Below are 9,767 nucleotides of genomic sequence, written 5' to 3' on the forward strand. Positions count from 1 at the left end.
GCCGCCTCGCCTTGCTTCGACACGCGTCCCAGGTGACGAGGCATGTAGTGCCAGGCTGGCTGGCTGACTGCTGAGCTGTTGCGCTGGCAGGGTCTTCACGAAGATCTGCATGCCACCACGCAGGTGCTTGGCTGGTTGTCCTAGAAGCTACATGCTGCCACGCAAGCATGTTCCTAGTTGGTAGGTTGGTCTCCACGTCGGAACAGGCGCGGGGCAGCAAAGCTTTGGTAAGTGCGGGCCTGGCTTTGGCTTCGTAGACACCCCTGGCAAGGCCCTTGCTGGGTTCTCGTGGGCGTCCCCGGCAAGGATCATGCTGGGGCGGGGTTGCGAGCGTCCCCGGCAAGGGTCTTGCCGGGGGTCTTCGGCTTCTGGTGCTCACCTAGGCCTGCAAGCCTTTGGTTTCAAAAAGATCTGCATGCCACCATGTAGGCGCTCCTGAGCCTCGGTCTTGACCCTTGTCGATGGCGTCATAACTCTCGGACTCAAGGGTGGCGGTCTTGCTAGTGTTGGGCAAGTTGCCCCAGCAAGGCTCTTGTCAGGGGTAGCCCATCTTGTCCCTTTGCTCTTTATGCTTCTGGCTTGGGTGCTGCCTCGGCAGCTTTGTATCTTTGCTTCCTATGCCTTGCTGAGCCCGTGCACAAGTAAAGGGGTACAGAAGGGCCCCTACTTTTGTACACCGACAGGAGCCCCCAGGCCTGGGCCATACATAAGAACGGAGCGTTGTTGGGCCAGGCCCAGAATGGTGCGTGGGCACGCATGGCAGATTTTTTACTACGGTAACTCCTTCGCCAGCTGCGCTTCCCCATGACCCGCATTGAGTGTGTGACGTGGGGGTCGTGCCGGGAATGACCGCAGCATGCTTGCGTCATCCCGCGGTGTAGTAAAGAGGTGTCCCACGTCTTCCCCACAAGAAAACAAGAAACCATAGGGCCGCTGCACATTTACTCTCCTCGCCTCACTTAACCTTGGGACCACCGTTTCGTGTTTCCCACCATGCCCGCCTTTTTCACCACGTACGCCGCATGCATGGCACGGGGTAGGTGACTCCCGTCGGGATATGGGAAGGCGCGCCATGGCTGATACCCATGCGCCTTTGATTGGTGCGGGAAGGGCGGTTAATGACCTTGCTCGTTGCCAACTTAATGAGCCGGACTTGGAAAGGCTCTTCGGATGCGTAGAGCCGTCTCCAGCCTTCCCAGCTTGGGTATAAAGAGGGAACTCAGGAGGAGGAGGAGAGGCATCCTCTCGTGCCTCCCCTTCGTCCCCATTCTCCACGCCCTGCCATGCCGAGAGGGAATGGCCGTGACCGTCCTTCGGCGGAGGCAACTAGGTGCTCCTCCTGTTAGAGAGCCGTGGCGCTTAAGGAAGAGCCCGCCACCCAAGGTGAAGGCCACGCTCGAGGCGGGGGCACCGGACGGGGCCACGGTCGGTGAGGCGGCCAAGGCAGAGGTGGGCGCGGAAGGGGGACACCCGTGTCGTCACCATCACCATCCCCGCCACCATCTCCTCCTGCTTCGTCGAGCGGCCATGTCAGGGACACGGCACTGGAGTTCATCCTGCAGTTGCGCGAGCCACCGCGTAGCCGCCTTCGCCTTCCCAAGGCGCTCACGAGGGTGCTGGAGATCGACTAGCTGCCGAGGCTGAGGCTTCACATGAAGGGGTGTTTCAATGGCGACATGTGGGTGAACACAAGGTTCCCCGCCCCTCATGTAATGCTCCTTTGTTGGGGGTGGAAAACCTTCGCACGCGCCCACTGTTTGATGAAGGGGCACGTTCTCCTCTTCAAATTAGTGGAGAGCGACCTGCTCTTTGTCAAGGTCGTCGGGCGCTCAGGTTAGGGTGCTACGCGAAGAGCTCAACCAATGAAGAGAGCTCCTCCTCGAGCGACGGCGACGAGGAGGGGACTGGTGGGGAGGACGACGGGGATGGGTCTGTCAGCGTTCTAGGAATGGGGGTCCCCAGACTTGCCTGCTTGCGGCCCGCTGTGTGGCTCCTCCAGCGGCCCCGTACGGCCCATCTTCACCAGCAAACATTCAAGACCCTCGCAAGGGGCCAAGCCTCGCGAGGCGGACGATGCAAGACCTCCTCAGGGGCGGCCTCACCAGGCTGGCTCGCGAGGGGCAGAGAGATCAAGGCAAGGCGAACCTCGCAAGGTTCCAATGACGTAAGCCGTGACGATCAAGACCAGGCGGGCACCAATGAGCATAGTGTTCTCGTTTCCTCTTTGGTGCTAAAGGGGCAAGCGCAGACGAGGAGTCCCGAGGCATCAGGCAAAGGTTTCCATATCGGTGCAACAAGACCAAGACCAGCAGGATGGCAGGACGGAGGTCACCGTGGAGCCCAAGATGGCGTCACCACCAGAGCCTTTGGCAGGCGAAGACCACTTTTGTCAGGATAGCTAGTACTAGATTCCCCCCTTTAAATTGGCCGTTGTGGGATCCATTCCCTCTCAATATTTGGGAAGAGGACCAGGGCCTCTATAAATAGGACTAGCCACCGCCATAGCTAGAGGAGGACTGGCATCTCATCTTGGATCAGAGCCCTTCCATCCTTAGCCTCACACAAGTTCACCAAGCACAAGAACACCTCTCCTCAGGAGGCTGTTCTTCCATTGTAACTGTTCATCCTTAGCCCAAGAGGCAATCCACCACACCACACTGCAGTAGGGTACTACACCACAATGGTGGCCCAAACCAGTATAAATCTTGTGTCTCATGTTCTTTGGGTCCGTCAAGCTAGGCCATGAGATCGTTGAGTGTGCAAGCTAGAGAGGGGGGAGATCTTCATGTGCACCCCAGTGTTCAAACCTCAAGGGTTTTGCCGGAACCTGAAATCCGACATTTGGCGTGCCAGGTAGGGGTGCGCTGAAGCTTCGCCCCTCGACAGCCTCGCTTCTCCGACCGACTCTCATGGACGCCGCCTCTTCCCCGACTGGATTGACAGGCGCCCTCCGCGGCACTGGGGGGCTCCGGGCCTTCACCCCTGCCTTGTGAAAGGTGTAGTGGCCGCACAAGTTCAAGCCGGAGATGCCGCCCTGTTACAATGGTGCGGCGGATCCGGCGGCCTTTCTGCTGGCGTACGAGGAGGCTGTCCTGGAGGACGGGGGCAACGACAAGATCATGGCCAACTGGTTCCTGATGGCCCTCGCTGGCATGCCGTGCGCCTGGCTCCTCCATCTGCCAGAATCTTCCATGGCCTCTTGGGAGGAGCTGCGCAGCCTCTTCATCGCGCGCTTCGGGGGACCAGCGCCCCCGGTCGTCGCGGCTCTCCTCGGTGGCTCGCAAGCGCCACCCACGGACCGTCACATCAAGCCGTTCTTTCGCCAGATCAGCGCCGCCTCCACGCGGCAGGGGGCTCCCCGGGGTGGGCGGCGCCCAAGGCCGACCTAATCTTCGACTTAGAAGATCAACCAGTCAACATCGTCGGTTCGGGTGTGCTTCCGATGCTTTGCACACCGACCATCTGCAGTGTAGCCGTCACTGTCGGTGTCAAAACCAGCGGATCTCGGGTAGGGGGTCCCGAATTGTGCGTCTAAGGCGGATGGTAACAGGAGGCAGGGGCCACGATGTTTTACCCAGGTTCGGGCCCTCTTGATGGAGGTCAAACCCTACGTCCTGCTTGATTATTCTTGATAATATGAGTAGTACAAGAGTTGATCTACCACGAGATCAGAGAGGCTAAACCCTAGAAGCTAGCCTATGGTATGATTGTATGTTGTCCTACGGACTAAAACCCTCCGGTTTATATAGACACCGGAGGGGGCTAGGGTTACACAGAGTCGGTTACAAGGAAGGAGATCTACATATCCGTATTGCCAAGCTTGCCTTCCACGCCAAGGAGAGTCCCATCCGGACACGGGACGAAGTCTTCAATCTTGTATTTTCATAGTCCAACAGTCCGGCCAAAGGATATAATCCGACTGTCCGGATACCCCCTAATCCAGGACTCCCTCAGTAGCCCCCGAACCAGGCTTCAATGACGTCAAGTCCGACACGCAGTATTGTCTTCGGTATTGCAAGGCGGGTTCTTCTCCAAATTTTGAATGTTTGTTAAGCAGTGTCTGGCCCCATAAATGTTGGACCTCTTAGCTTCTGCGCCCAATAAGGGATATCTCCCACGCATCGAATGAAAACGAGGAGCCAGGGCGTTTATACATTTGCCCCCCTAGCCAGATAAATAAATTGTCTATTATGGGGATTCTTAGATCCAATCCATATCATCCTCCCCCAGTGAGAATCCATCAGAGCGCGCTTTGGAAAAATCCACTCCAGCATGGCCGACCTCCGCAGCTCCTCCTCCTGCCCCCGTAGCCCTAAGCCCGGTGATTGGGAGAGGTGTTCTGTCCCACACAGTCGATTAGTCGAACTACAGACTAAGGGATTCCTCCCTCCAGCGTATATGGTTCCCGTCTAAGCTGGGCTCGCCACCTACAACGGCGAGGAGCAAGCGGAGAGCTTCCCCAGCCCCTCTATGGGGGAGCGGGTATGCCTTGTTCCTTACTTATTAGGGGACTCGGATTTGCAATTCATCCATTCCTCCACGGGCTCCTGGATTTTTACGGTCTCCAACTGCATAATTTCACCCCTGCTTCCATATTACACATCGCCGGCTATGTTGCCCTCTGTGAGTTATTCCTGGGCTGCGAGGCTCATTTCGAGCTGTGGAATAGGTTATTTTGCCTCGTCCCCCGCACACAGGAGGGGTCACTTTATCAAGTGGGCGGAGCCGAAATATGGCGCATCGCCGAAACCGGATACCTGTCCGGTACTCCGAAGAAGACGTCCGAGGACTGGCCTTCGGAATAGTTTTATATGGAGGACGTCCCCCTTCCGGACCCTGTTCGGCGGGGTCTTCCTGAGTTCAACAATGCTCCTCTGAAGAAACGCCGAAGCTGCCGCCCACGGAGCCCCCAGGAGGAAGACAACAGAGAAGTCCTTTGCCTGATGAACCGGATTAAAGCGCTAGCTCAATCAGGATTGACAGTAATCGAGGTTATGTCAATATGCATAATGCGGGGAGTGCAGCCACTTCAATATCGAGGGCACCCCCTATGGTGTTTTAACGGGGAAGACGATGCCACCCGTTGCGGGCGTAAGGGTCCGGACAACGCTGCTGCTTTAGCAAAAATCATGTTCGAGCTGTTCAAGGGAGAGGAAGAGGAGTTCATCCGCATCAAGCCACGGGTTGGATTCTCCATGTACAACCCTCCAAGCTGGGTGAGTTATATCCCCTTACTCCCATTCTTCCCACATTCTTTGTCGTAGGTACTCACCTTGCCATTTTACGGCAGGAACTGCGAAAAGCCATAAGGGAGGTCAACAACCCATCCCCACAACCAGAGGACCCCGACCGGGCCCTCGGTCCCGGACTCGAAGAAGATCCAAACATATTCATGGAGCTGATAGACCGGCAGTTCTATCAATTGAGCTATGATGACGCCATGGTGGCCATTACGGCCGACTATCCCGGACTGCTCCCTGCGTCGCTCAAAAGAAAAACCAAAATCCCAACTCCAAAAAGTAGGATCCCCTTTTAGATACTTCACCTACCATATACAAATGGTGTTTTACAGTTAAGGCATTCCGGACACCGTGCCGAACCCGCAACAACTCGCCAACAAGAGGCACTGAGGCCGGGTAGGCCAAAAAGGAAGGCGGCCAGGACGGAGACGCCAGCGCAGAGGTATGACAAAAACCCCGCTCTGTGGTTGTCGTCTTTCTAAAAATGTAATGATGTCCATGTTTCCTTAACAGAAAAAACGCTCGCCGGAATATGTCCAGTGAGGCTGCCGATCATGCTTCCACCAGTCGGGCTCCAGGACCGGACATAGAGGTGGAAGCCGACATGGGGCGAACGCCGGATACTCCCCCTACAGAGGATGCGGATAGACTATCTGCTACAAATTTAAAAGTGGAGAGAGCCATGAATCATAGGCGTCGTCGGGCCGTACTCCGTGATGCTTGCTTCTCACCAGAGGCATTTGATGCCTTCAATTCTAGAGACGCGTACCTCCATGTTGCTCAAATGGTCTAGCCAGAGCCACGAACCAGTATGTAAGGGATGTACGGGTAAGCAAATCTGACGACTATATGTATCAGTAGCCCCTGAGACTTGAAGCAGTTAGCAGAACTGATTTAAGGATCATCTATTGTGCAGGTTCTTACAGAGAAGAATACTCGACTGTCATAGGAGCTGGAGGAATGGAAGCTCCCAACTTCGGGCCGCCGTTGCCGCATTGAAGGAACCTAAAAAGTCCTCAGCTGGTAACATTTCTTTCAAAGAATGATAGGTACCATATAGCGTGCGGTGTGGCTGCAGATCTAACAATAGATATTGCAGATGAATCCAGAGAGAATCTGGAGGACCAGCATGTCGTACGACAGCTAAAGGCTGGCGAACGCGTGCTGACTGAGGTCAGGTGGGAGAAAAACAATCTTCAAGACACCGATACCAAGCTGAGCGTGGAACTGAAGGATATTCGAGCCCAGCTTGCGGACTCCGAGAAGTAGAATAAGCGGCTTCGACGCGGCATTTTTAGTAAGTGCTTGGATGAACCCTTAAAAGGGGGGCGGCGGAGAAGCTAGCTAACAGAATTATGTCTGCAGGTATGCTGACGGGTCGTCCCACGGAGGAGATGCCCAGGTCTGCGGGTCATCTTCTACCCGAGCTCTCACGACTACACGAACAAGTTCGGCACGTGATGCAAGGTATTGCCCAGGCCTTGTGGCCATCGGTCTCCTTACCAGAAGGCATTGGAGAGCTTGCGGAGAAGCTTAAGGGAGCACGGTGGCGCTTCCGATTATGGAAGATATCGGCCTGCCGTCAAGGTGCCAGGGAAGCCTGGGCCATGGTGAAGACGCGGTATACCAAGGCTGACCCAAACCACATGGCCGAGGTCAGACCTGTGGGGCCCGATGGGAAAGAGATCCCCGTTAGCTTAGTGTATGGGCAAGTGGAATTAGCCGCAAAGTATTCCCAACAGGATTGTAGGCTAGACAGCCTGTTGGATGGTATAGAAGAGGAATTTAGTCAGTCTACATGACTATGTAATTAAAGTGACATGTATAATGCCTTCTAGCCGGATTGTAAATCATTTGTCATGGCGGACCTTTTCTCTTCAACCTCAGGACCCGTTAGTCCGGAGTGTGTCCGAATACCCATTCAGTTATATAAGAACCGGGGTATGCGTGGAAACCAGGCGTAGGGGTCATTAGTGCTTTGAACTGACAAGTATCCAACTAGTTATGTTATATTACATGGGTAGTAAGAAACATCTTCCAAGGAGAATAGTTCCGTTAGGGGTTCCTTTCCCTGGGTACGCATGCCCTAAAGTGCATGTCCGGACTTCGAGAGGAAACGCAGGAAAAAACATCTGGGGGTACATATGGAAAATAAATAAAAATCATCTTTGTTTTACCGACCGAGTATTCCCTTAAGAACGCTAGCTTTCGGCTTCACCCAGTCTGAGGTACACATCCAGCTGACCCGGCAGTAACAATCACAGAGGTGCTCCCCTTATGCCCTAGCTGAATTAACGGGAACGTAGAGCAAAAATACAAGAGCCAGGCAACCCAGCTTGGCCAAAACTTAAGTCATATCGATGCATATAATGGTGAAGAAAAGGTACATGCGGAAGAATAACACATGTGCGGGGCATGAAGCCCAGATAAATAATTAAGCTTCTGTGTAAGAAGCCCCCAGGTATAATGGGCGCGGTTAGCGCGTCAATAGTGTGCAAGCGGGGCACAAGTTTGCCCTTGAAGGCCTTGAGAAAGAATAAAAGAAAGAAAGAGAAAAAGACAGATAATGTATATGCAAAAAATGGATAGAGGAAAGAGACAAACATAGAGTCCGGCGCTAGGCATAGAATCTTCGGAGTCTAGCTGCGTTCCATGGGTTCGGCTCAAGTCGATTATTCGATGCACCCCGCAGACGGTACGCTCCACCGGTCAGAACTTGGTCAATAATGAAGGGACCTTCCCATTTGGGCTCGAGCTTGGTTTTTTTCTTCTCCGACAGGCTTAGAACTAACTCGCCAATGATATAAGTTTTGGCCCGTACTTCTTTGCTTTGGTATCTACGAGCCTATTGCTGATAGAATGTGGAACGGGCTTTTGCCACGTCGTGCTCCTCCTCTAGGGTGTCCAAACTATCCTGCCGATCGAGCTCGGCTTCTCTTTCTTCGTACATGCGCACTCGAGGTGAGTCATGAATTATGTCGCAGGGCAGAACCGCCTCTGTGCCGTACACCATAAAGAAGGGTGTGTGTCCGATAGTACGATTCGGCGTGGTCCGCAGCCCCCAAAGTACGGAGTCGAGCTCCTCTACCTAGTGTGTGTTAGAATCCTTTAAGGACCGCACTAGTCTGGGTTTGATGCCGCTCATGATAAGACCATTTGCTCACTCAACTTGGCCATTGGTTTGTGGGTGATAGACAGAAGCATAATCGAGCTTGATGCCCATGTTGCTGCACCAGAGTTTTACCTCGTCGGCCGTGAAGTTCGTGCCATTGTCAGTGATGATGTTGTGGGGGGCGCCATAACGGTGTACAACCCCAGATATGAAGTCTATCACCGGTCCGGATTTGGCAGTTTTAACAGGTTTGGCTTCTATCCATTTGGTGAATTTATCCACCATGACCAGTAAGTATTTTTTCTTATGGGTTCCCCCTTTAAGGGGTCCAACCATGTCAAGCCCCCAGACCGCGAAGGGCCGGGTAATGGGGATTGTTTGGAGGGCGGTGGGTGGCATGTGGCTTTGGTTTGCAAAAAGCTGGCAGCCGACGCAGCGTTGGACCAAGTCCTGTGCGTCTGCCCGGGCCGTCGGCCAATAAAAACCTGTACGGAAGGCCTTTCTTATGAGGGCCCAGGCTGCGGCGTGGTGGCCGCCGAGTCTGGCGTGAATTTCTGCCAAAAGCTTCCGCCCTTCCTCTCCGGAGATGCACCTTTGAAGGATTACGGTAGTACTTTTTTTATACAGCTCTCCCTCGTGGACCCTGTAGGCTTTAGATCGCCGCACTATGCAGCGTGCCTCATTTTGGTCCTCGGGAAGTTCCTGCCTAGTTAGGTAGGCCAGGAATGGTTCTGTCCACGAGGCGATGATGGCCATTATTACGTGGGCTGAAGGAGTTATTTCGGTGGCAGAGCCTCTGATTATGTCAGAGTGTTCGGTATCGGGTATTTTGGCCGGGTCCGGACTATTGTTACCGGTGTCCCCTTCCCATACCATGGATGGCTTAAACAACCTCTCCAAAAAGATGTTGGGGGGATCGCATCGCGTTTTGCACCGATGCGGGCGAGGATATCCACCGCCTGATTGTTTTCCCGAGCCACATGGTGAAATTCAAGCTCCTCGAACCGAGCTGACATCTTTAGGACGGCGTTTCGATAGGCCGCCATCTTCAGATCCTTCGCATCGAAGTCTCCATTTATTTGGGATATTGCGAGGTTTGAATCCCCACGCACCTCCAGGCGTTGAATGCCCATGGAAACTGCCATCCGAAGACCATGTAACAGGGCTTCGTATTCGGCTGCGTTGTTGGAGTCTGTATACAGTATCTGCAGTATGTATTGTACTGTATCTCCGGTTGGGGACGTCAGGACAATGCTAGCCCCCAGACCAGTCAGCATTTTGGAGCCGTCGAAGTGCATGATCCAATTGGAGTATGCGCCGTACTCTTTAGGTAGTTCGGCTTCCGTCCATTCGGCGACAAAGTCGGCCAATACTTGCGATTTAATGGCTCGCCGGGGTTTGTATGTTATGTCGAA

This window comes from Triticum dicoccoides, chromosome 6A (assembly GCF_002162155.2).
Source record: "Triticum dicoccoides isolate Atlit2015 ecotype Zavitan chromosome 6A, WEW_v2.0, whole genome shotgun sequence".
Classification (NCBI taxonomy): Eukaryota; Viridiplantae; Streptophyta; class Magnoliopsida; order Poales; family Poaceae; genus Triticum; species Triticum dicoccoides.